The sequence below is a fragment of the Dermacentor andersoni genome, chromosome 8 (genome assembly GCF_023375885.2).
Source record: "Dermacentor andersoni chromosome 8, qqDerAnde1_hic_scaffold, whole genome shotgun sequence".
NCBI classification, from domain to species: domain Eukaryota; kingdom Metazoa; phylum Arthropoda; class Arachnida; order Ixodida; family Ixodidae; genus Dermacentor; species Dermacentor andersoni.
The window spans coordinates 85,158,445-85,182,540 of record NC_092821.1 but is presented as its reverse complement, the minus strand read 5'-3'; the positions used below and the strand labels follow the sequence as shown (position 1 = coordinate 85,182,540).

The window sequence follows — 24,096 nt, the reverse complement described above, 5'->3', positions numbered from 1 at the left end:
GCTGGCTACAGCTTGTCGGGCAAAACAACGCATAAAGAATGGCAAGACATGCTCACTTAGAAGACATCGATTTACTCTGTTCTGGCAATATAACTAGTTGTGGTCGCCTTTCTCACGCAAGAACGCGATATTGAGGCAAAAACAAAACAGCAGCAAAAAGCCAACCATGGCAGCCAAACGGGCTTGTCGTCTTAAGGGGCCAAGATGAGCAACTTAGATTTTCAAACATTATCTACCACTTGTCGACAACGTGCTTAGCAGTGTCGCGGACTTTTGTGATTCGTTCGGAAAAAGCAAACGGTTCATCGTACTTTTCTGTGTGCTGCGGTATAAATCACATTTCCGAGCAGGAGCAATATCTGGCATGGAGAGTGACCATTAATGCTGAACAGTTTCGAGAACGCTATGCGGGCCCTCCGACAAGGTCATTACCGTGACTGTTCGCAGTTGCCATAACCATCATTTATTTCGTTTTCTCCAGTACTACCATCGTCTTCCTATCTTTTTGTAAGCCTTTGCTCTCTAAAGGCTGATTGGCACTATTTTTATTTTTATGCAGCAGTAATTTTCTGATTGCCCTCCCACCTATGGAAGCATGCGCTTCGATAGTTTGACGAAAGCTGTGGGATTTTTCTTGTATCAGGATTGGAAAGTCCTACAAAAAATGCTCTAAAAACAGCAATTTTAAAGAGCAGCATTAAGGCGCGCGTAATTTGTTGTTTCTCTGTGTGTGGCGGAATATAACTGCTCAAGGAGTTTTACGGCGAGTGTAGGGAAGTATTATAGCCAGATGCTACGCAAGTTAGCCACTTCATATCTCCATAGTGTCAAAGAAATTGTTCTTTTTAGTGAACTGTCTTTTCCGGCACAATCAAACACAACAGCAGTTATAGAAGCAAGATGCTGTGCGTCAAGAGAGTAAATACCTAGATATATGGCTAGACCTTTAGAAGAGTTATTGTGAGTAATACAAAGTGAGAGCCAGAGATGCAAACACAGGTAAAGCTGGCGACTTGTATGCTTTGCCAAAGCTAGCCTCTGGAGTTCATAATTTGTCCGAAAACTGCATTAGGTTATAAATGTATTGGACCGTTAGAAGTTAATTCAGCAGAAGTTGTACCGGGTTATAGCGGCATGTATAACCTAGTATTATGACTCTGTCCCGTGTCCCCCAGTGTTTAAGAACACTTCTGTTGGAATTTTGTGCCGTTCTCAAGAAACTGAGGAGTTGCTGGAGGGCAATATTACAGCCTTCTAGCTTTAGTGAAGCAAGATGTGGCACTTGCTTCAGTGTCATATGAGCGGTAAAATGTGACGTTTGGAAAGTAAGTGACGCATCAACAGGATTAAAATAATAGGCATGGTGCAAGGTAAACGTTCTAAGACACCTAAAATGGCGTGAAGATATTTACGCTTGGGTGCCAGATCCCATGTTTATTCGGCAATATTTCATTACAATCAGTAAAATATCATATTTTTCTATAAAAAGTTACATTCTAAGAAAGTATATTATCGATTCGCTGCAATCAGAGCGTTTCAACTCTAGAAAATTGATTATGCCACAACCAAAGGCTGCCGTTTACAGTTCAAGCCAACAACTAACCGGTCGTGGAAAGGAAGATGGGCGGTCAAAAAAAATGGCTGGAAACTAGTAGAAGGGCACGCAGAAATAGTGACAAAGTCAAGGTACAAAGCTCAAAAGAAATGTTGACAGAGTTGCGCAGTTATGTGCCACTGGGCTGAGACGCCTAGGAACATTAAACCACGCAATGCACGTGCTTCGTAGTGGCGCCGCTAGATGGAGGGGGGTGTGGAGCGGCATCTGTACAGGAAAAAGATTGATTCACATTGGAGCAAGATAACTAGGAAGCTTACCAGCAAGTATGCGGCGTGTAGGGTGGGCAACACAGCTACAAAGAACGTCAAGCGGAAAGTCAGAGATGCTGAAATAATCTCATGGGTGGTGGCAATGTAAAAGAAACCTGCCATGATATAACTACTCAAGAGGAAAAAAACGAATCACGAAATAAACAATTTATGATAACTCAAAGAAAAGCTCAATACTTTTCGAAGCCAGATCAGGATGCCTTAGAACACCCACCAATAAAGCGAGATATAAGAAGGAAGAAGCATGTGCTTGCTGCGGTAAAGGTAGGGAAACGATAGAACATGTTTTATTAGAATGTGAAGACATCTGCTCAGTGGTCGATTTAGGCACCACAGGCCTCCTTAAGGCCCTTGGGTTCAATGAGAGCAAGGGAAAAGTAATGATGTCCGCAATAGCGATTAGTAAGAAACGATTGGGAGATTTGTGGAAGAAAAGTGGGGAAACGACAAAAAACAGAGACGTACAGAAACAAAGTTCACAATAGCGGATCAGAAAATTTGGTTGTGGGACTACATAGGGATTTTTTTCTTTTTTTTCTTCTTTAACCTAGGTAGGACATTAGGCAGTATAATAGCAAGCGCTTGGTGGCACAACCCACCGCCCCGTTCTAAAGGGGACGCTCATAACATCCATCGATCCATCCATCCGTGACACACGAGATGCTCTTTTGCATACATGTTTCGGTGTTAACAATGCGATCTCGCTAAATTGCTTCAATACTAATTGCATTAATGTCGACATCCATCGTAAGGTTGCTTCCGCGGGAATTTATATATATATATATATATATATATATATATATATATATATATATATATATATATATATATATATATCGTAACATGTGCGGAAATTCGATCGATGACGTTTCACTGTTAATTTGGGTCCAGCGCTTCAAGCACAACGACGAAATATGGTTAATCAAAGGCAGTTTTGCTGAAGTGCCACACACCAAAGCACTTTGGGTGCAAAATTTCAATTAATTCTCTCCTCTTTTATCCGATTGATGGATTTGGTGGCCGACAAGTCACCTTGATAATAACGCTGCTAAGTGAACTGCCCCTAATCTATATGTAACTATGAGTGTTCCGCTAGTTATGCATCAGCGGGGACTATGTACATGTACGTTCAGAAGAACTGGTGGTTGCGACAGGCCGTGAAAACACCAGAGATACATATTGATTGGCACCGCAAGGAATAATACTGACCGAGTGCCTTCACGTAGTCACCGTCAAGACGCGTACTACTCAGGTGGTTAGCGCAAACTACTTCTACCAAGAAAAATAATACGCACATTCGTGAATGGTCTCACATGAGGACGCATGCTGGGTAGATGCTTAAATAGGACATTGAGTATTCATTTATCACCATCCAGATAAAGTAATACAGTGTATAAATAATCGCCAGCACTAACGTTCCGCTCGCGCTTTCAATTAAAAAAATTCAAGGTCATTCCGCCGTGCGAAGGTGGATGACCAGCGGATCAGTAAACATTTCGGTAAAAAAATTAGTGGTTAGAATGGTAAAGATTTTATTGCATCACTTATTGTCACTTAGTAACGAAGTTCACACTGGAATTGTGGTCGCTATGATATACACTGGTTGTCACATTCGCAACTGCCGACACATTCTATGATAATGTAGAATCGATGCACGTACGCCGCTGGGTAGTCAGTTGGGCCAGATTGGTGCGGCACCTCAAGCAATGTCTGCAGCAGGAAACGCCCAAACACTCCTTTTTCGGTTCCAACACATCCACATTGAGATCAGCGACGACCACAGGGGTAGTATCATCGCAACTAACCCACACAAAGTGAGTAGCCATGAATCTTACGGGGCTTTGATCCATTGCATTTTTTGCTTGCTTACGGAGGTATGAACCATTGATCATCTAAGTTTTAGACATGCTGTTATCTATGTTATATGCGTGTTTCGAAAGAATGTAAGCATTGTTCGCTTCACTTTGCTGAGTGTTTGCACCATCTGCCTTACAGGGCTTTAAACCATTGCACCTTTTGGTTGCTTACGGGGGTGTGAGTGTTCCGGGGGTACGAGCCAATGATGATGATAGCTTTTTGGGCGAACACGAAAATTTTTATGGTACCCTAGCCATATACAATTCCGCTGGAAAACGCTGCGTTAGTGGTAAAAAATAATTTGCCCCGAAAGCGAGAACAGCACTGTTCTTCCTTTACTCAGAACATTGTCTGCTATCGGGAAGGAGAAGCCAGAACACACTCAATTCCGGTGCGATCAGCTGTTCAAGGATGAAAGCGCCTAGGAAGCGGCGCTGTAAATGGTCTGTACTTTCGTCATACAGATATATAACACCTTTAATGAAAAGCATTATAAGCCCGATTACTCGAAAATCAGGTGTTGTTGGCGGCGGCGTGATTGAAAGATGGTGCCGAAAATGACCGACAGCGCGAGGAGTAAAAATACCACAAAAATGCTCGGATTGACGTCAAATTTTTCAGGCAGCTTACTGTAAACAAAGCAAATTATAGCCTTAGAAACAAAATTAGCTAAAGTTCGGCCTGGGGAAGAATCGAACCGGGGCCTCCGGGGTGCGAGACTAGCACGCTTCCCCTTGGCTCCATGGTTATGTTTGACTAAAGTTTTGGCTAGTGCGTGCATCATTCACGTCACTGCCTCCATCACTCCCTCCCAAGTGTCACTTGCTCTTCGGATTTCATTGGCGCCGTGTCTACTGCTATGCACACTTGACGCCACATCATCAGTATCTAAAATGATGTGTGCCTAGCGCGTGCGTCATTGCACACGTCACGTCGCCGGCTCACGCGTGTCATTTGCTCTTCGAGTTTCATCGGCGCTTAGTCTCGTGCGACACAGTCCAAAGCGTCTACCTCAGCGGCAGCTGTGAAACGTGGTTGCCCACGGAAGCGCGCCTCAGAAGACGAAGCAAGGCAACGCAAAAGAAGGCGACATAGTTACGATAGATCTACGTATGTATATATCAATAGACCTAAATAAAATTCATCGTTCTGCTGCAGCATGGTCGAGATGTTTCCAGCCTGTGGCCAACGCATACGGTGACAAAGACACCGATTCTACAGAAATAACTTTAGTGCACGTCGAAAACATCAATCGAAAAGATTTCACGGTAACTATTATAATGTTTTCCCATTCCCACACGCAAGCCATCTTAACTGTCTCTGCTGAATATTTTGGGAAACCTTTTCGACCTCATATTATTTGCACTCACCGCACACACACGCACACAAGGACATCTCTTAATAATACACATCTACATTTCCGGCAGCCTCACTGTGACACAGTGTTTCAGGAAAACAAAAAGCGTGAAACGACTGCATTTAAACACTCAGAACTGAAGAGCCTTAATACGCCCTAATAATATTTCTGATGTTTTTTTTTTTTTTTCATTTTCAGCAAGGCGTACCCTTGTTTCAAAGAAGCATATGTAAAATTTTGTACGACGGAGCGAACTAACCATCTGCGAGTGTAAGGCGTGACTGCTCGGTTACCCATACAGCTCCGCTTGTACGCGAGCAAGATAGGACACACGTTATCCGTAACGTTGTGTCATCTTCATCTGAAAAAAAAAATGCCTTAACGCAATAAATATAAAGCTAACTCAAACTTGATGCGGCACTGTTATTCCGTCTACAGCACTTTATGTCTTTGGAGGAAAGGTTCTCGCATCTTGATCATACTTCCTTATTACAGAATCTGCAATAGGACACCCACTAAACTTGGTGTCAGGTTCATTCACATGTTATTTTGACTGAACGAGTTTTGAAAACAAAACCTTACAAGCCATGAGGGCGCCACACACAGAATATAGTACTACTCAAACAGCTTTTTATATATATTTAATTGAGGTTTTCATCAGCAACTGCATTTACATAAAACGCTTCATTTTTATGTATCTGCCGTGGCTGATCCAAAAAAGCCATTTGAGTGTTATATGTTTCGTGTTACCCTCACAGGGTTCAAAAGGTTCTGTTCTTATGCAGACACTCTTTCATGTTTTCTGATTCTCGGACGTTCTTTTAGTGACTTGGGCAAATGGAACTTACTTTTCAGACACAGGTAAACAGGAAAAGGGACAGAAGCATGATTGCACTTCTGCTGGTAGTTTCAATTTTATTACTCATATCGAACACTTCGTGCCTATTGCAGACTAAAGGAGCAACTTTTTCACCACGTGAGTAAAGCAACAAAAGCTTTTACGATAAAATGATGTTAATAACATATCTGTTGTATCATTTCTAGTATTGCGTATTTCCAGGTAAACTCCAATCTCTCACTTCTTGCGGTAAACGTTATCTGTGAAAGGGGCTGATCACTATAAAGACGCTGTTAATACTGCACTGGACTGGAAAACTTTATTATGGTCCTGCAAGACGCGCTTATCACGTAGCGGGCGTCTCTCACGTAGGGACCGACAGGGAATACTAGGCCGCCGCTTCGTGGGCCTGCTGGGCGGCTTATTGCTGGTCGACGACTAGTGAGCTTCTTCGGGACATCTCTCACTTGTCCAAAGTAGAGTCGCGAAGAGCGTTTATACATTCCCGGAGAATGTGTACGAGTGTCGCCGTATCTCCGAGAGGGGCGCGTGTCCCTGAGGTACGCCTCCAGATAGAGAACGTGCAATTTGGCAGGGTTTGGGTACATGTGCGTCTTTACTAAGAGCAGTATTAGCGCCTGCAGCCTGTTTGGGGTGTGGCGGCGCAAAGATGCGGCGCCCCAAGTAGAAGTGAGGAGTTTTTTTTCGAAATGGGTCAAATCCACGTAAACAAAAGTTGAGAAAAAAGCAAAAATTTGTTACCGGACCTAAATGCAACGCTAGCAAAGCTATTATATGATATGCTTTACATGTCGGCTAGGGCAAGTTTACGACCACAAGTAATGAAAAATTATGCGGCAGATATGCCCAATATTAGGGTGAGAACTCTGGATTTGGCTCGTATTGAATTGAAACACTGGATTTTAGGCGGTATTGTTATGAAAACTTTATTAAAATTGGCTTTCCAGAATGGCATCATGTAATAATGACAGAAAAGCTATAATAACATTGGCAGCAGGGCTTTGCTGTGCTTCAAGAACAATAGAACTATACTTGAAGAGCAGGTGCGTCTTCTTGGCAGCATAAGCAGCTCTCTTCTAATTCTTCCGCAGGATCATTTCCTTGGGCGCGCCTGAAGACACTAACGAAGTACGCAAGCTCTTCATTGTCTTGCCAGGAATTTCCGAAATGCTTCACAAGAAGGCTGGTCACATCTCTGACTTTCATTTCGTTGACGTGGTGTGCGTACAGTGCACATCTTATGGGTGCTTGTGCAAGGGACCTTCCCCTTTTTAGCACTGACACGAAATTTGACACAGAAACTTTATAGTGAGGCTCTGCTCTAATTTGAGGACTCCTACCAGCTGCATTTCTTTGAATGTAGAAGACCTTCGTTTCGGTTATCTTGAACGGCAAGCTGGATGTCGACTTCATCACCGCCGTGCAGTAGGCCTTCCAGTCGTACGCATGCCAATGTTTTCCAAGCTCTAACACAGTGCCGTGATTTGAAAAAATCCTTTGGTAGCTTTGTGGATTCAGGATTTCTTCGTGTCGTCTAACATCTTTTTCAATTCTGCCAAATACCCTGTCTGGGGGTAAAAAACTGTGTCCTGTGACAGGAAACACAAGGGAAACTACTGAGACACCTGCTGGAGCCTCATTCTGGAGCCACCAAAGAAGCATGCAAAGCACAGTACTGTTCTTGTTTTGTCCAGCACAGCCATCGGCTACTAACCGCACCTCTCTAATTCCTTCGAAGTTAGCGCTTCGAAGTGTATTATGTACCGCACTGGCTACTTGGTTGCTTCATTTGGAGCTTTCATCTTCGCTCCATGTGTAGGAATGGATGGCCTCTTTGGGCATTGATCCATCTGCCTGGTTTTCCACCACGCAGATGTGGTACTGATAGAGCTGGCGGCTGTAGTAGGCTTCCTGGTCCGGAACTTTGGGGAGCACTTAATTTTGTTGGCAATCAAATGAGAATGTTTTCTAGTCTTCCCTCTTCTCACGCAGCAGGGAATAAAAAGCCTTATACTTCAACTTGTGAGTATTGGGTCCTTGCCCCACTACAAGTAGTGAGACGTGTCCGCGTCGGCTCCCGCTTTATGGGCAGTTTTGACCGGATTTTTCTCTCTTTGGTGCCTAATTCAGCGCTCAGCGGATCCGCGAAGTTACACGGTATACCGGGATATAGGACCTTTTTCAGTGAGTGGACTGTACTTGATGTTACGGCCTTTCTCGTCTAGACTACGCCGCCGGAGGTGTTAACCCTTATCGCCGAGCCCGCCGTGCTCGTGGGCCGCGCCGGCTCCCCGGCCGCTTGACGCTTTTGTCATGATGGAATACGCTGTGGAAGGCAAAGATATTGCTCCGGAAGACGTTTCGGAGGATGCTGGCTGGAAAATTTACACCCAGAGGAATTCTACGACCAAGCCAAGGCCATCATACGGCGGCAACGCTGTTAGCCCTAACGGCGGGCCGGGACCCAAGAACGGCAAAGTGAGTCCAAACTCGCCTGCTAGCGTCAAGAAGGGTATCATCCTTCACGGTAAAATGCCTCCGCTGCCGAAAAATGATATCAAGATTATCGTCAGGATTAGGGGAGGTCTGAATATTGCTAAAATTGGTGCGGCCACGGTGGCTGATGCAATCGCGGCTGCTGCTTGCATAGACGAGGTAAAGCGAGAAGCGGACACGATCTGCCCCAATTATCAGCAGAATATTGTGGTGGTTAGCACGCCGGAAGAAGAAAATGCTGCGAAGTACGTGAGGATCAAGGATCTATGCGTTGCTGGGCACATGCATGAAGCTGCGGCATATCGTGCGGCGCCGCATGAAACGTGCAAGGGAGTCATAAGAAATGTTCCTCTCAGCGAGGGACCCGAAGCGCTCAGTCGCAAGATTGTCAACCCGCGTAATCCCCTGGCCCTGGCGGCAAAACGCATCAAGGAGTCGGGTACGGTCATCATCGCCTTCGATGGATACAAGGTGCCCAACTACGTTCGTTATGGTAACGCGCTGGTTAGGTGCACGCTTTACCGCAAGCAGATTGACGTTTGTTATGCTTGTGGAAAGCTGGGGCATCGCGCTGACGTCTGCCCCTCGCCGGAAGAAGTGGTTTGCAGAGGCTGCGGTTCAACCAATCCCAGTGAGGCCCACCGGTGCACGCCCAAGTGTGAACTGTGTGGGGGAGAGCATATCACGGCTGCCAAGGAGTGCCAGCAGCGGTTCCGTACCCCATATGTGGTCCGGCGCCGTCGTTTTGAGCGGGCTATGGCGGACATCAAGGCGGAGGATGAAGAGAAGGGAGGCTTCAGGTACGACGACAGCCAGTTCCCGACGTTGGAGAAGACGCTGGAGAGCGAGCAAGGACAAGATCGTGGGCGTCGACGTTCAAGATCAAGATCCAGGAGACCAGGTAGAGCATCTCGCAGCCGCTCCGGTGGCCGGTCTGGGAGCAGATCGGCGTCTAAGGTGCGCTTCGGACGGGACGGACAGTTGGGAACTGAGACTGCGCGTGGCCCCAATGGGACGTCGGGACAGGGTGTGCGCAAGAGTGGTGTGCTGCACGGTCTACAAGGCAAGGGCCCCAGTGGAGCGGCAAGTGGTACTACCTGGACGGAGCACACAAGTGCTCGAACGGAGATGCCTAGTTTGGTAAGGCCAGAGCAAAGCAAGGATGAGGCGAGATTCAAGAGGCTAGAAGAGGAAAACGCAGAGTTGAGAGAAATGGTGAGGCTGCTTCGGGCAGAAATCTCGGCCCTTAAGGGTTTGGCAGGACCTGCGCCGGCCGAGAGGGCAATGCCTGAGCCCATAGAGAGCATGGATTTTGCTGATGTAGGTGAGGCTAGTGGGTCGCGCCCCTCAAAGAGGAAGGCGATGACTCATGAGGCGGAGCCCGCGTCGAGGAAGTTGAGATCTGAGGTGAAGGAGATGCTGTCGAGTGTTGTAGATAGTGTTAAGCAGATCAATGATGGTCTGGCGCAGCTGAATACGCGTCTCACAGAGTCGCTCGGCTCGATTGATGGAAGGTTCAAGGAGCTGCAATGTAGAATAGAGGTGTTCGAAAACAAATCCAGTCTGAGTGCCTCTCCCCTTCTTAGGTCCGGATCTCAGTAGGCTGGTTCCTCGACTGGGAAGTCTCAGGTTCAACAAGATGGCTCGCAGCAAATGCTTCAACATGGTGCGACAAAATGAGGCTTTTTGTGTGTGGCAATGGAACTGTAGGGGGTATGCTCGTAAACGGGCGCCTCTACAGCAGTATATTCGCGCGTGTAAGGGTAGGCCGCAGGCTATTCTACTGCAGGAGACAATGACGGAAGAAGTTTCTCTGACGGGCTACCGAACCGTCTTCGGCGGATCCAAAGCTCGGGGGACCTGCATTCTGTTGGATAGCAAACGGACGCATGTGACCCATGATCTTAAGATACCTTTAAGTTCCCTGGAATATGTCATGATTGAGGTGATTCCTAACCGGGTGAACAAGAAAAGCGTGTTTATTCTGAACGTGTATAGTGCCCCGAGGGACAGGGTGCAGAGATTCAAGCTGCTTCTGCAGAAGGCTTCTAAGCTTGCCGGGGACCATCCGCTGATCGTGGCTGGGGATTTTAATGCTCCGTATCATGTGTGGGGTTACAAGCATGACACAGTAAAAGGGAGAGACCTTTGGCAGAACGCTGCGGAGTTTGACCTTACGCTGGTCACTGACCCTGCCTTTCCGACACGTATAGGGACGTCGACGTGTAGGGATACTACCCCTGACCTCTGCTTTGTAAAGAACGCAGCCAAGCCTAGTTGGTACAATCTTGCCGAAGACCTAGGCAGTGATCATTATATTAACCAAGTTGTTTTTGAGGTTGAGGGTAGGCGCCCTAGGGCGTTAACGTTTATAGACTGGGATAAGTTTCGGATGATCCGGGAGGAGAGAGGAGAAAGGGGGAAGGAATTTGAAGGCCTCTACCGGCCGTCCCTGGAGGATTGGGTCACCCAGGTGAGGGAGGATGTAAAGGAGGCTACGAAGGAGATCACTACGGATTTGGAGGTGGATAGTGTTGATAGCAGGCTGGCCCATCTGATTGAAGCCAAGCGGTCTATGCTGGATAGGTGGAAGGGGCAGAGGCTTAATCGCAGGCTGCGTAAAAAGATTTCCGAGCTGAATAAGCTGATTGAGGAGCACTGTAAGCTTTTGTCTAGGCAACAGTGGGATGAGGTATGCAACTCGGTGGACGAGCAGGTGCGCAACGGGAGGTCGTGGGGCTTGCTTAAGCATTTGCTGAACGACTCCAATACGAGGGTTAGTCAGGGGCACGTCCTTGCTAGAGCTGTACACGAAGCAGTGGGGTCTGCCTCGGAGGAAGAGCTGGTTGAAAAGCTGGCCAACAAATACCTTCCTGTTGCGGACCCGGATGCTTTTCTGACGGAGCAGGCCTACACGGGAGAGGACAACTTTTCCTTAGATGAGGACTTTTCTGTGGAAGACGTACGCACGGTTTTGCATAACCTTAAGAGCAAGTCGGCTCCCGGAGCGGACGGGATTTCGAACAAGCTTTTGAAAAATCTGGACGATAGGTCAATCAAATACCTTACCGGGGAGGTTAACGCTATGTGGAGAGACGGGGTGGTTCCGGAGCAGTGGAAGACAGCTCTCACGGTGCTGATTCCCAAGGCTGGCAAAGTCCCGAGCATCGATAACTTAAGGCCTATTTCGCTCACTTCGTGTGTGGGCAAGGTAGCCGAGCATGCGGTGCTTAATCGGCTTACAAGGTACCTTGAGGAGAAGCAGGTCTACCCCCACACTATGATTGGTTTTAGGGCCGGGCTGTCGACTCAAGACGCAATGAAGCTCATCAAGCATCAGGTCATTGATGGAGATGGAAGGGGCGTTAAGGCCATCCTAGGGCTGGACCTGGAGAAGGATTTTGACAACGTTCGGCACTCTTATATTCTTAAGTCCATTTCGGATCTTGGCCTCGGCGCGCGCTTTCATGACTATGTCAGGTCCTTCCTGTCAGGCAGGAAGGCTACCTTGAAGGTTGCGGAGCTGGAGTCAAAGATGTTCAATCTTGGAGACAGGGGCACTCCTCAAGGGGCCGTCATCTCGCCCACATTGTTCAATCTGGCCATGGTCGGATTGACCAAGAAGCTCTTGGAGATTGAGGGGATTAGGCACACCATGTATGCAGATGACGTGACGATATGGTGTCCCGGTGGTAGTGAGGGCTATATCGAAAGTGTTCTGCAGGAGGCAGTAGATGCAATTGAGAATTATTTGGACCCGATGGGGTTAAGGTGCTCCCCCTCCAAGTCGGAGCTGTTGCTGTACAGTCCCACTAGAAGGGGACGCAAGCCAAGGGGATGGATCCCCGTGGACCAGCTGAGCATTCAGCTTCGTACAAGAAATGGCGATCTCATACCTAGGGTTGATAAGATCAGGGTTCTGGGGATGATTATTGAGTCGAACGGTGCCAACACGCTGACGATCCAGAAGATCATTGCCAAGACAGACAATGCGGTACGCCTAGTGAAGAGGGTGGCCAACAGGCAGACGGGGTTCAAGGAAGATAGTCTCATTAGACTTATGCACGCATTTGTATTGTGTCACTTTACTTATGTGGCGGCAATGCACAAATGGAAACCATCGGAGAAGGAGAAGCTTGACACGCAGATTAGGAAGATCACGAAGAAAGTGTTGGGAGTGCCAATGTGCACCAGCACCGACCGACTTCTCCAGCTGCGAATTCATAATACCTTGGATGAGATAGCTGAGGCTCAGGAGAGGACGCAGATGGTGCGTCTCTCTACGACTAGCACGGGTCGGCAGATTCTGAGAGAGTTAGGTGTTCCTCAGGAGAAGATTTCGCAGCTTCATGTCGGTATTCCCGTGAAGGTCCGTAATCGGTATCACGTAAAGCCTGTTCCCAGGAATATGCATCCGGAGCGAAATGTTGGTAGAAGAAAGGCCAGGGGAGCTTGCCTACTGAGACTCATTCGTGCTGAGAATCAGAAAGTTGGCTTCGTCGATGCTTCTTTTAACGAGGAGAGAAAGGTGTTTACCATAGTTGTCGTGGACAATGAGGGCAGTCTCGTTAACGCTGCTACCGTTCGGACTGATAGGCCAGAGGTCGCGGAGCAAGCGGCTATTGCGCTCGCCTTGGTTGACAGGCGCAGGCCTTTTGTATATAGCGATTCAAAGTCGGCCGTTAGGGCCTTTGAGAAGGGCTCGGTGGCTAAGGTTGCTTTTAAAATTATGCAGACATGTGAGATCTCTCAACATTACTTATGTTGGTTCCCTGCTCACCTTGGGATGATTGAGGGAGCCCCTCCGAATCTCAATGAGTCCGCTCATGAGGCAGCGCGAGATCTTACCCTCCGCTCTGCCCCGCGCAACGGCGTGACGGTACTCCCCGAGAATAGCGACTCCCCTTCCACATACAATGAAATCACGAAGTATTACCTTCTTAATCGCCGGGTTTACAGTTTGCCGCATCCTAAACTAAACAGGGCTCAGGCACTTACATTACGCTTACTACAGACTGGTACTTATCCTTGCCCACGGAGACTGAACATGTTTTATCCAGAGACGTATACAGAGCCTTGTTGCCAAGATTGTGGTGCTTTAGCCTCGCTCGAACACATGCTCTGGTCTTGCGAAAGAATTGAAGACTCGGCGATCAAGGATGCGTCCAGGTGGGAGGCTGCACTTCGCAGCCCGGACCTGGATGAACAATTCTGGGCTGTCCAGCAGGCTCACGATGTGGCCGTGAGGCTTGGCCTTCCGGTCCCAACGTGGGAGCGGCCCGCTTAGTGATTAATTATCACTACTTGCAGGACCACATAAAGTTTTCCTTCCTTCCTTCCTTCAACTTGTGTACACGTTGCTCTGTTATGACACGCTGCTTCTGTGAAACATCTCCACAAGTTTTCATCTCATACGCATTTTTCAGGCACACAGAGCAAACGTCTGTCCTCGGTGTTCTGAACGAAAGATTGAACGTCGCTCGAAAAATGTGGTGAAAGAAGCCATACTTCACCCTCACATCTTCGGGTGCTTGTTGGTTATAAATCTGCCACAGGTTTCGGATGCTCTTCAGCTCACTTGGAAGGTATAACTTTTTTGTCTTCTTCCGGTTGTAGTGCGACTCTCTTGCCCGAAGTCGCTTAATGAAACCCACAACAGCTGATCGCTTTCGACCGTAGCGCTTGATCTTCTGGTCACCTCCACGACTATCGGCTTTCACTTCACCTTTTTCATGCTTGTGCTTTATATAGCGAGTAACTGTGCTGTGACTAATATCAAGCACTACGCAAAACATATCGCGACAAACACGAATCTCTTGGCCATTTTCTATCCGTACCTTGTAAACAATAGCAAGGCTCTGACGAGGTTCCGCTTCTTTTCCTCTCCTACGCTTTACGGCTGTTGGCGTGCAGTACATCAAAACGAACACCTTTTGTTCCACGCTACACAGTTCGTAAAACTTCTTGAAACGTTTAGTGGATGCTTCTGTCACAAGCGCACACCTGAGAGTCTTTTTCGCGTGTTTACATTTTGGCAACGGCGCATTCTTGCTTTTACGGTGGTGATGCGGCTTTTTTTCACTTCGCCGTCGACGTCTAGGGATAGATCTTTCGCCGATCTCTTCATTGCCATCCGAATCCATGAACAACGATATCAGAAAAGCGAAGAACTCGCGAAAACACGAACGAAACACTCTGAGCTGTCAGGCGGGAACCAACTCCTTGGCGGGAACTGACAAGGAGGCAGCGATGGCTAAATGACGTCATGCCAAAAGCGCTCTCCTATTGGGCAAATGGATTTGGCTCATTTTGATCCGTGCAACAGCTGGATCTGGCTCAATTTCGATACGAAATACGATCTGCGAACACGTTCGCCTGGCGTTATTTGACCCATTTCGTTGCAACGGTTTTTCTATGAGAAAGTTGCCTAGTTTTTCTTGTCATGACCGTTTTATCTGACCCAGTTTCGGTTTGTGGATTTGGCTCATTTCGAAAAAAAACTCCTCAAGTGTTTTGTAAATTCGCTGTACGTAATACGCGCGTAACGGTTGTCTTTTGGCTCGACGAGATTGGGTTGCCCGGGGGGCGCGCGGTCAGTAAGCGCGTGCGCTGCGTGACGGGCGATCTCGTTGATGTTGGGCGGGGCGCCCGGCACCTGACCATCTCGGTCGGGAGCAAGGCGGGGAACCGGATCACAAGACCATGCTTGAGGGTACTCGGATTCTCCCTACCGATGATGCGCAACGCCTGATCGGAGACGACACCACGCTCTGAGGCTTTGATGGCCAGTCTGGAGTCGCTGTAGATTACTTCCCGTTTGCCGTCGAGCACGGCCAGGGCTATGGCTACTTGCTCCGCCACCTCGGGGTCTTGGATGAGGATAGTGCCAGATTTGAAGGTCCACTGCGTGGATGAGACTGCGACCACGGTGAAGGCTCGGCTTTTGTGGTAGGCAGCAGAGTCCACTAACGTCACGTCGTCCGCTTTCATGTCTATGCGCTGGAGAAGTGCGGTCGCCGGGGCAAGGCGCCTGCGTCTGTTGCGGTCGGGAAGTATGTTTCGCGGAATAGAAGCGATCACAATGAAGTCTCGGGTCTCGCGGGTTGCCGGCGTCAACTTCGATGGAATGCTGGTCGTCGAGGAGAAGAAGCCGAGCTAGCGCAGAATGCGTCGGCCCGCCTTGGTGGTCGTGAGTGGGATAACCAACGTTCGCTCCTAAGCCACGGCGTTCTCTTCGAGCGTCTCGTGCACGGCGAGCTTGAGGAGTTACTACTTGGAAGTTGTGATCGGAAGGCCCTAGGGCCCATTTTCCTACATTTCGAATGAAGGCGTTCAGTTTATTGCGCTCAGTGCCCAGACAATTGTGCATGGCAGCGACGTAAGTGAAGTGGCAGAGAACAAACGCGTGTACGAGGCGTAGCAGGTTGTCTTCTATGTAGCCTTGGTGACAATTAGCCACTCACCGTACGAGTCCTCTGGCGTTCTTCGTCTTGGTTCTGGGCTTCTGCTCCATTGGGTGTTGGTTCCGCGGTACTCGATGACCATGCCCAGGATCCCTATGGAACCTAGCTTGGGAATGGTACGGCCATCCCTGGTGCGGATGATGATGTTCCATTCGGCCGGGGATTTCCACCCTCTGGGGTGGGGCCCCGGCATTTCGGCGAGTAGAGCAACAGTTCCAACTTGGTGGGGGAGCACTTGAGACCAGTGTGTTCGAAGTAGCACTCCATGGTTTCGACGGTCTCCTCCAGGTGGGATTTTATGAAGCCATCCGACACTTCGGAGCACCACATGGTTATGTCGTCCGCGTAAATGGTGTGGTTTAGCCCGTCGATCTTCCAGAGTCGTTCGGAGTGTCTAGTCATCTCGAGATTGAAAAGCGTCGGTGAGAGGATTCATACCTGAGGGTACCCCGCTGTCAAAGCTCGACTGCTTCCGACACAAGGCGTCCTGCGCGTAGAAGAGCCTTGCGCCGGATAAAAGGAGCGGACAAAGTCATAGAACCGACGTCCAAGCCCGATGTCTGTGAACGCCTTCAGGATGGATGAGTGCGCAATGTTATCCAATGCCTTTTCCAAATCGAGGCCGAGTATAGCACGGGTGTGCATAGTGTTTCCTCCGTCAAGAATCTGATGTTTTAGGAGTAACAAGGCGTCTTATGCAGGCGACCCGAGTCGGAAGCCAATCAGGCGGTGCAGGAGGCCTTCGTGGTCCTCGAGGTATAGGCCGATCCTGTTGAGGACGACGTCTTCGGCCAGTTTACCCACGCACGACATGAAAGAGATGGGGCGGAGGTAGTCTAGGCTAGGCGCCTTGCCCGCTTTGGGAATGAAGATCGCGTGGGCGAATTTCCAGGCATCGGGTAAATCGGCTTTCTTCCACACTTCATTGATGGTGTCGGTGAGGTAAATGCCGGATGGGTCATCCAGGTTGCGTAGGAGCTTGTTGCTGATTCCATCGGGACCGAGGGTGTATCGGCCGTTGAGTTCTTAGAGAGCCAGGCGTAACTCTTCGGCTGAAAAGTCGGCGTCGGGGAAGGTGTTGTTGGGACCAGTGTATTCGGACTGAGGAGCCAACGGACCCGTGGGAACGGGAAATATTTCTGTATGAGGGTCTTCGGCCAACCGCGCGGTAATATCATTTGGCGAATTACGACGCTGCAGAATATCCAGTAAAATTGAATGTTCAACGCTGTCATCAGCTTCACCATATCTAATTTCACCAAAGCAGAATATTCTCTCCTTTTCCGAGCAAGTTGGATGTGGCTCTCTAAATCAGCATGGGCTCACCATATCGAGCAATTAGCTCTGAAGCCTATTTCATTTGGACTTAATAATAAACTATCCGTCATCCAGATAGTAATTCTGCAATGTAATACCCTCTCTATGAACTAGACCATATTCGAAGTAAGAGAAATAAGTGTGATGTTTCCTATGTTATAACCTAATCCTGGTTCTTTAGGCATTGGGATTACTTTAGCTATATACTTTCCAATCGTAAGCTATCCAGGTTTTGTATAAGGAATAGTTTATAACGTTTAGAAAGTATTTAGGAGATAGATCGAATAAGCTTTAAAGCTTATTCCGGAATTACCGTTCACATGATATAATTGTATCATGTGAACGGTAATTCCATCAGGACCAGGGGCTGACAAGGGTAAGTTTCGAATCATCTAATTCAGGCAATGTAACTTGAGTAAACACTGATGACGGAGCTAATTTTTGCACTTTATAGGACATCGATGCGTTAATCTACTCTCCAAGCCTTTAGCAAGGAGTTCAAAAGATTTGCTCATTTCATCGCAAGACATATTGACGTAATCAATATTAGTTGGCGATGGCAGAATTTTGCGATATCTCATGCATCTAAACAACGATTTTTTGTTTTTAGATTTAGAAAGGAAATCATAGTGTTTCGTATCATAATCTTCTTTAGCTTCAGCAACTGTACGTTTAAATACAGCAGCGTGAAACTTGCAATCAGACCATTTTTGGGGGCACTGGTTCTGCAGCAGCTGCTTCCAAGCTGCCTGTCGGCGTCGATGTTCGCGCGTGCAGTCTGTATTCCACCAAGGGTTATAAAATGTTTACTTTGCAGATGTAACACCAAATTCAACCTTTTTGTATGTTCTTTTAATTACCGCACAATGTTTCATAGCCTTGGTGTCTTCTTGCTCTTCAGAGTAAGAAGTCAAATGCACCTTAAGATCAGATTTAAATTTATTTTAGTCTACAAATACGCGTACCTGGGAGCATGATGGCATAATCGGGCAAGCAATTTCAACCATTACTGGAAAGTGGTCACTGTTGGTGGCACAGTCCAAGGCTGTCCAGGATGAGCTAGTGAAGGACGAACTTATGAAACTTAAATCCAATGCGGAGCAGGTTTGTTTACCAATATATGTAGGAATTCTAGAGTTCAGACAAGACAGATTATTATCTATTGTAGAATCCCACAAGCGGTTGCCACATTGGTCAGTTCGAAAGCCCCAGCACATGTGATGGGAGTTGAAATCTGCAAAAGCTATTTTGTCTTTACACCATGAACTCACTGCTGAATCCAAACATCGTGTGTTCTGCATACCCGCCGGGAACTATAAGTTTACTAACGAGAAAGGTAGACACCCTGGTATGGTTATATCTAATGCAAAAAAATCACTATCGGGAGACGTATGTTTATATGAAATTGTTGCCTTAAGGCTAATTCTGTTAGTGATAAAGAACGCTAAACCTCCGCCCTTCGATGGATGGTCCAGTCGGAAAGATCGACAGTCATTGAATTGAAAAGATGGATGTCCTGAAAGCCATGTTTCTTGCAAAGCAATAATATCCGGGGAAAATTTCGATGATAAATACAATAAATCTGTTGCTGCAGAGTGAATTAATCGGCAATTTAAATAAAGAATTTTGAGGAGACCTATGGTTGCCAAAGGATGGACTCAGTAACTGCCTTACTTAAAATGCTTCCCTTTAAGAACTCTTCCTTTGTAACGCTGTCTTTCAGATATTTCTTTGTCTTTGATTGAGCTAGAGTAGTGGCGGTTTTTGACAAAGGGTATATACATCGCTTTAACGATAGAGGATCCATGTCCATTTAATCTGCGCCCTGTGCGTTATTATTGAAACCTGTGCATTGGCTCTGGTTGACATCAACAGATGGGCCTACGATTTGGCATCTTGGGACGGGAAATTGGCGGTTACTTCCTCATTTGAAGGACGTGGACAGTCAGTTGTTTGAGAAGTTATACCAACTGCTGTTGTTGTTCCGAATATCTGCGCCATCTGGCTAGCTAGAATTTGTGTCAAGGACTCACAAAGGTTTCCAGCTAGGCGCTCCATAGCTTTTTCCATTGCCCTTTCTACAGCATCAGCAACAGAAAGTGAAAAAGACGCATTCGTTGCTGCCGCCTGGCGGGCTGTGACGCCGGTGTATCCCTGTGTCCTCCATGAATTTTAGTGACGGCTTCTCTACGGGAACAACGTCTTCTTTCTACGATTTCTAGGATTTGAATTTTCCGTGCCTTTGGTGAGCAATTAGAATAATCAGCAGAGTGCGTGTCATTGCAGAGGCAGAACCTTTCTTCCTTGCTTTTGCACTCGCTAGAATTGTGCTCTTTGCCACAAGTTCGGCACCTGGGAGCAGATCCACATCCTTTTAAGGTGTGACCATAACGCCAGCACTTTACACACGGGAGGGGATGAGGGGACAGAGGTTCCACTCTGTACATTAGAGGCCATGCCTTAATCCCTGATTATCGAACTGTCCCTGCAAATGTGGCTATGACCGAATAAGTAGGGATCCTGTTTTCTCGACCACAGGTCCAAACCTCTAAACTGAAATTACACCCACCGGTGAAAACATCTGCCGGTGACATGTTCACGTCGACGCTGCGGACAACCCTTTCAGACATGCCAAGGGGGTAGGAATAAATGCGCTCACTGGATTGGCAGCAAACAGCGAACACTTTAAAAGGTCTTGTACACACGACTGGTCTGCGGAAAAGCAGAGGATACCACCTCTGCCAACTTGACGGGACTCAGTGATGTTCTAGAAATCGGCCGTCGCCGATCGCAATTCCACCTGACTCGCTTTTGGATTCTTCATCGGTATGACTCCGTCATTGGTTGGAACAAGAGCCACAGGAACTGATGTGACGCCGTTGCGTAGAAACAGATCCACAGGTAACTCCTGCGGAGGAATAGAAGCGGACCAGGGGGAGGCCCCTGGCCCTGGTGACGAAAACGGCATCTGCGTGGTCTGATTAGCTAAACAGTAATGAGACAAGCAAAACAGTTGACAATCGATAAAAGAAAAAAACAACTACTCAATGCTTGGCCAAAAGCCTTGGAGGCGAGAACAGCTCCACTGGAAGCGGCACTGGACCGCGCCGTTCTTTTTCAAATCGTATTCTTCTGTTTTCTTCAGATACATACACTTTCTTCAACTTTGACACTTCTAGTGCTCACGCATTAGAAGACGAGGTCGACACTCCTCCGCTCTGTGCGGGGAGCCGGAATGGGTTTCTGCATGTTCGAGTCTTTACAGTGCTCGTCGTTTTGGTCTACTTAACTTGCCAGGAGGGAAGGATTAAAATTGACTCAAATATTCGAGCACCGATACCTAAGCAAGCGAGCACACTCATACACGTTCACCAGTTGGAACAGGGGCTTTTCGTTACTTAAAGAGTAAGTAATGTCTTCTTGGTCCAAGCGAATGTTTCAAGCACACTTGGCGTTTTTTTGGGCGGTTTCTTGAACGAACGATGATCCCGCGGAAGCCAGCCATCACAGCGTGTCTTACCAGACAGGGGGATACTAATGGGCATCCGCTAGCCGGTGGATTTCGCCTATTGATGCTACGATCCACTGGTGGCTGTCGCTCCGGTTTTCTTTAGTCCTGTAGACATTGCGCGAACCTCTTCTGTGGATTATTTTGTTCCACGCCGTGGACACTGTTAAATTGTCGTTTGATGTTGCGCAACAATTTCTGCCTCACAACAAGCTTGTCCGAGCCCCACTGAAGATCCAGATGATGAAGCAGCAAGCAAGAGACAGACTCTATCTGAGCTCCGCCATAGGCATATTTCCCGTTTAGCACTCGCCTCCTTCACCACAACTACCCAGCAGCCCTAAAAACTCTCTCTCTAAATTTTGTCACGCTGCCGAACATTTTCTTAGTGCATGCTCCACCTCTTTTTCGCACAATACAAACGCCTATGTGAAATCCAAGTAAGAACACACGAGCCTAATTCTCGACTTAGAGGCGCAGGAACGGCACCCTAAGACAAAAAGTTCAACTTGTTTGTTCACCCAAACGTACGTGCTAGTCATGTCGTGCTTGCATGCGCGCCATGAACCGCGCATCTTCAATCTCTTCATCCTCTTATGCTGGCTAAATCTGCACGCCTCCTTAACCTGCGGATGGAGGGAAGTACAAGGCCACCCGATTATACGGGACGTCGAAATGGACAGAGCCTTGAAGCAATGTCAAGCCTATGGTACATAGCAAAGCGGCTCTTCTCACTTCGACGTCCACAGATAAGGTGTGATGTGGCTTCTCTGGGTAGGCTGGCTTTGCACGAACGAGACTGACGACCTCCTCACGAACATATTTAAAAATCGTAGCTGAATACCCTCTTCATCGAAGGACGCCAAACGGCCTATGTTAGGCCGGCGTCAAAGGAGCTTTCAGGGCATCCCGTCAAAGAGACTTAAGTGGCAGACGTGACGGTAGATTTCGCTAAGATGTTATGGCCTGAAATGCGAAAAGGCGCAGGGCATAAAAACTTGACAAAGTCCTAGAGCCGCCGAACGTAGCGTTACGGCTGGTGTGGTGCATCTTTAGAATAAAAGGCACCACGAAGCCCCAATTCAGCATCGAAAAAGATGTCGCCCGCCGAGCAGCTCAGTTCCTTGCGATAGACCACTCGCAGGCCGAGCAGTACCTGTATAAATGGTCAAGCCAGTGCTCGCGCTCTAGGAGCGCCGTAAGGGCAGTTTTCAACTCATAATGTGGCTGTTCGGTCACGCCTTTGGAAGAGGGATGATTTAGTATAATGGAGAGGCTACATCGCCAGTTAAAGTGAAAAAGTTGAGCAGCATGTCACACTCCTGCGACACGTGAAGGCGAAAGCCTGCTGCCCACTTCGTGGTGCGCCATCCGGCATCGTCGCTTTGCTGATTTCGCAGTTCGGATTCCTGGGATAGTTTTTGGCGCATAGCTGCGGCTTCACGCGCTCGTATAGCGGGGTCAGACTCGCGCCAACGACGTTTCTCTTCGACTTCACGTTGCATCCTCTCAGCAGGGTATTGAAACGTATGCTTTTCTGTGTGTTGTATGGGCGGTATTAATGAATGTATGCGCTGTTCGCTTCACTTTGCTAGGCGCTTGTCGCGTTGTTTACGGGGCTCTGAGCCATTTACAAGATCCCGTGATTGATTTGTACCACTCGATTAGACACCGAGTTTCTGAAAGTTGTGTGCGTTATTCCAATGGATGTGTGTACTGCACGCTTCAATTATTTGAGTGCTTGTAGCCTATGCATTACGACAGGGATGAACAATTGGATTTTCTGCTTTCTTAGGCTGGTATGAGCTATTGCTAATAATGATACTGCTAAGAGATTTATCAGCAACGGGGGCAGGCATATGGGTAGCACTCGGAAGCGTTCGGCCAAGGACAGCAACCACGAGCTCATACCGGTAGCGATGGTGCTGAGGCGCAGGCAGGCTACTGTTCTTCGTTACAATCGCCCTCCGACGAAAAAGGCGTCATCTTGGCGGCTTCAGGCAAAGAAACTACTATTGGGTCGCAGTACGGCTTAATTAGAGAGCCGTGGACAAGTTCGCGGCCGCAATGGCGTAGGTCCGTCGATGGCGTGAGGGGCTCTACGACGTAATTGACGGAGGACGTTTGCTCCAGGACGCGGTAGGGTCCTAGGTATTTTACGGAAAGTTTTCCCGAGAGGCCGAGTTTGATAGCGGGTGCCCGAAGCCATACGAGAGAGCCAGGAGAAAACTTTTTTGCGGAGCGGTCGGCAGGTTGACGGGATTTCTACTGCCACTGGTCCACGGTGGAAAAAGAGCGGGCAAGCTGGCGGCATTCCTCGGCATGACGAGCAGCTTCAGATAGCGGAGTACTTTCGGACGCGTCAGGTGTATATGAAAGAATGGTATCGAGCGTAGTAGAAGGTTCTCGTCCGTATAGGATAAAGTAAGGGGGAAATCCAGTAGTTGCTTGGGCCGCAGTATTGTACGCATACGTCACGAAAGGGAGAACTTGGTCCCAGTTTGAATGATCAGAGGCGACGTACATCGAGAGCATATCGCCAGAGTACGGTCGAAGCGTTCGGTCAGTCCGTTAGTTTGCGGATGGTACGCTGTACTGGTGCGGTGGACTATTCGGCATTCGTCGAGCAGTGCCTTCAAAGCATCGGAAAGAAAGGCGCGCCCTCTATCGCTCAGAAGTTCGCGAGGGGCACCGTGCCGAAGAACGAAATATCCTAGCAGAAACCATGCAACGTCGCGGGCGGTGGCAGTCGGCAGAGCGGCTGTTTCAGCATAGCTGCTCAAGTGATCCATTGCAACAACAATCCAGCGGTTGCCTGCTTGAGTGCAGCGTAGCGGTCCGTATATGTCTATACCAACACGATCAAAGGGCCGACTAGGGCAGGGAAGAGGTTGTGAAAGGTAGACTTGTCCGGGAGGTAATTATCGGCGTTGGCACTGAGAACAGGAGCGAATGAACTTTCGGACCTAGTTATACATGCCGCGACAATAAAATCGGATGCCTAGTCGAGCATAGGTTTTGAAGAGGCCGGCATGCGCGCACTGAAGGTCTGCGTGGAAAGCGTCGCAGATAAGATCACGGAGATAGCGGGGTATCACAAGAAGCCAGTAGGAACCATCAGAGAGGTAATTACGACGATAAAGAAGGTCATCGCGAATGCAGAAGAAATGGTGAAGAGGTGGATGGATCAGAAAGGATGCCGATGAGAGCACTGATCCAGGGATCATTGCGCTGCTCCGACGACATGTTGCGCAGTGCATGAGATGCAAGTGTGGGCTCAATGGCGGATAAGCAAGCGCAGTCAGTGGAGACCGGTGAGCGAGAAAGGGCGTTGGCGTCCGTGTGTTTGCTC

The 24,096-nt window shown here is 48.1% G+C and overlaps 1 long non-coding RNA gene across 2 annotated transcripts in view; it reads left to right on the top strand.

Moving 5' to 3' along the window:
• LOC129386754 (uncharacterized) overlaps positions 1-24,096 on the top strand; it is a 50,761-nt gene that overhangs the window by 5,372 nt on the left and 21,293 nt on the right. The window contains exons 2-3 of one of the 2 annotated variants that reach the window (XR_011889892.1): positions 5,957-6,077; positions 13,883-14,041. This is a non-coding gene — a long non-coding RNA (uncharacterized lncRNA). The remainder of the gene's footprint in view (positions 1-5,956; positions 6,078-13,882; positions 14,042-24,096) is intronic. The other variant, XR_008614062.2, reaches the window with a different exon arrangement.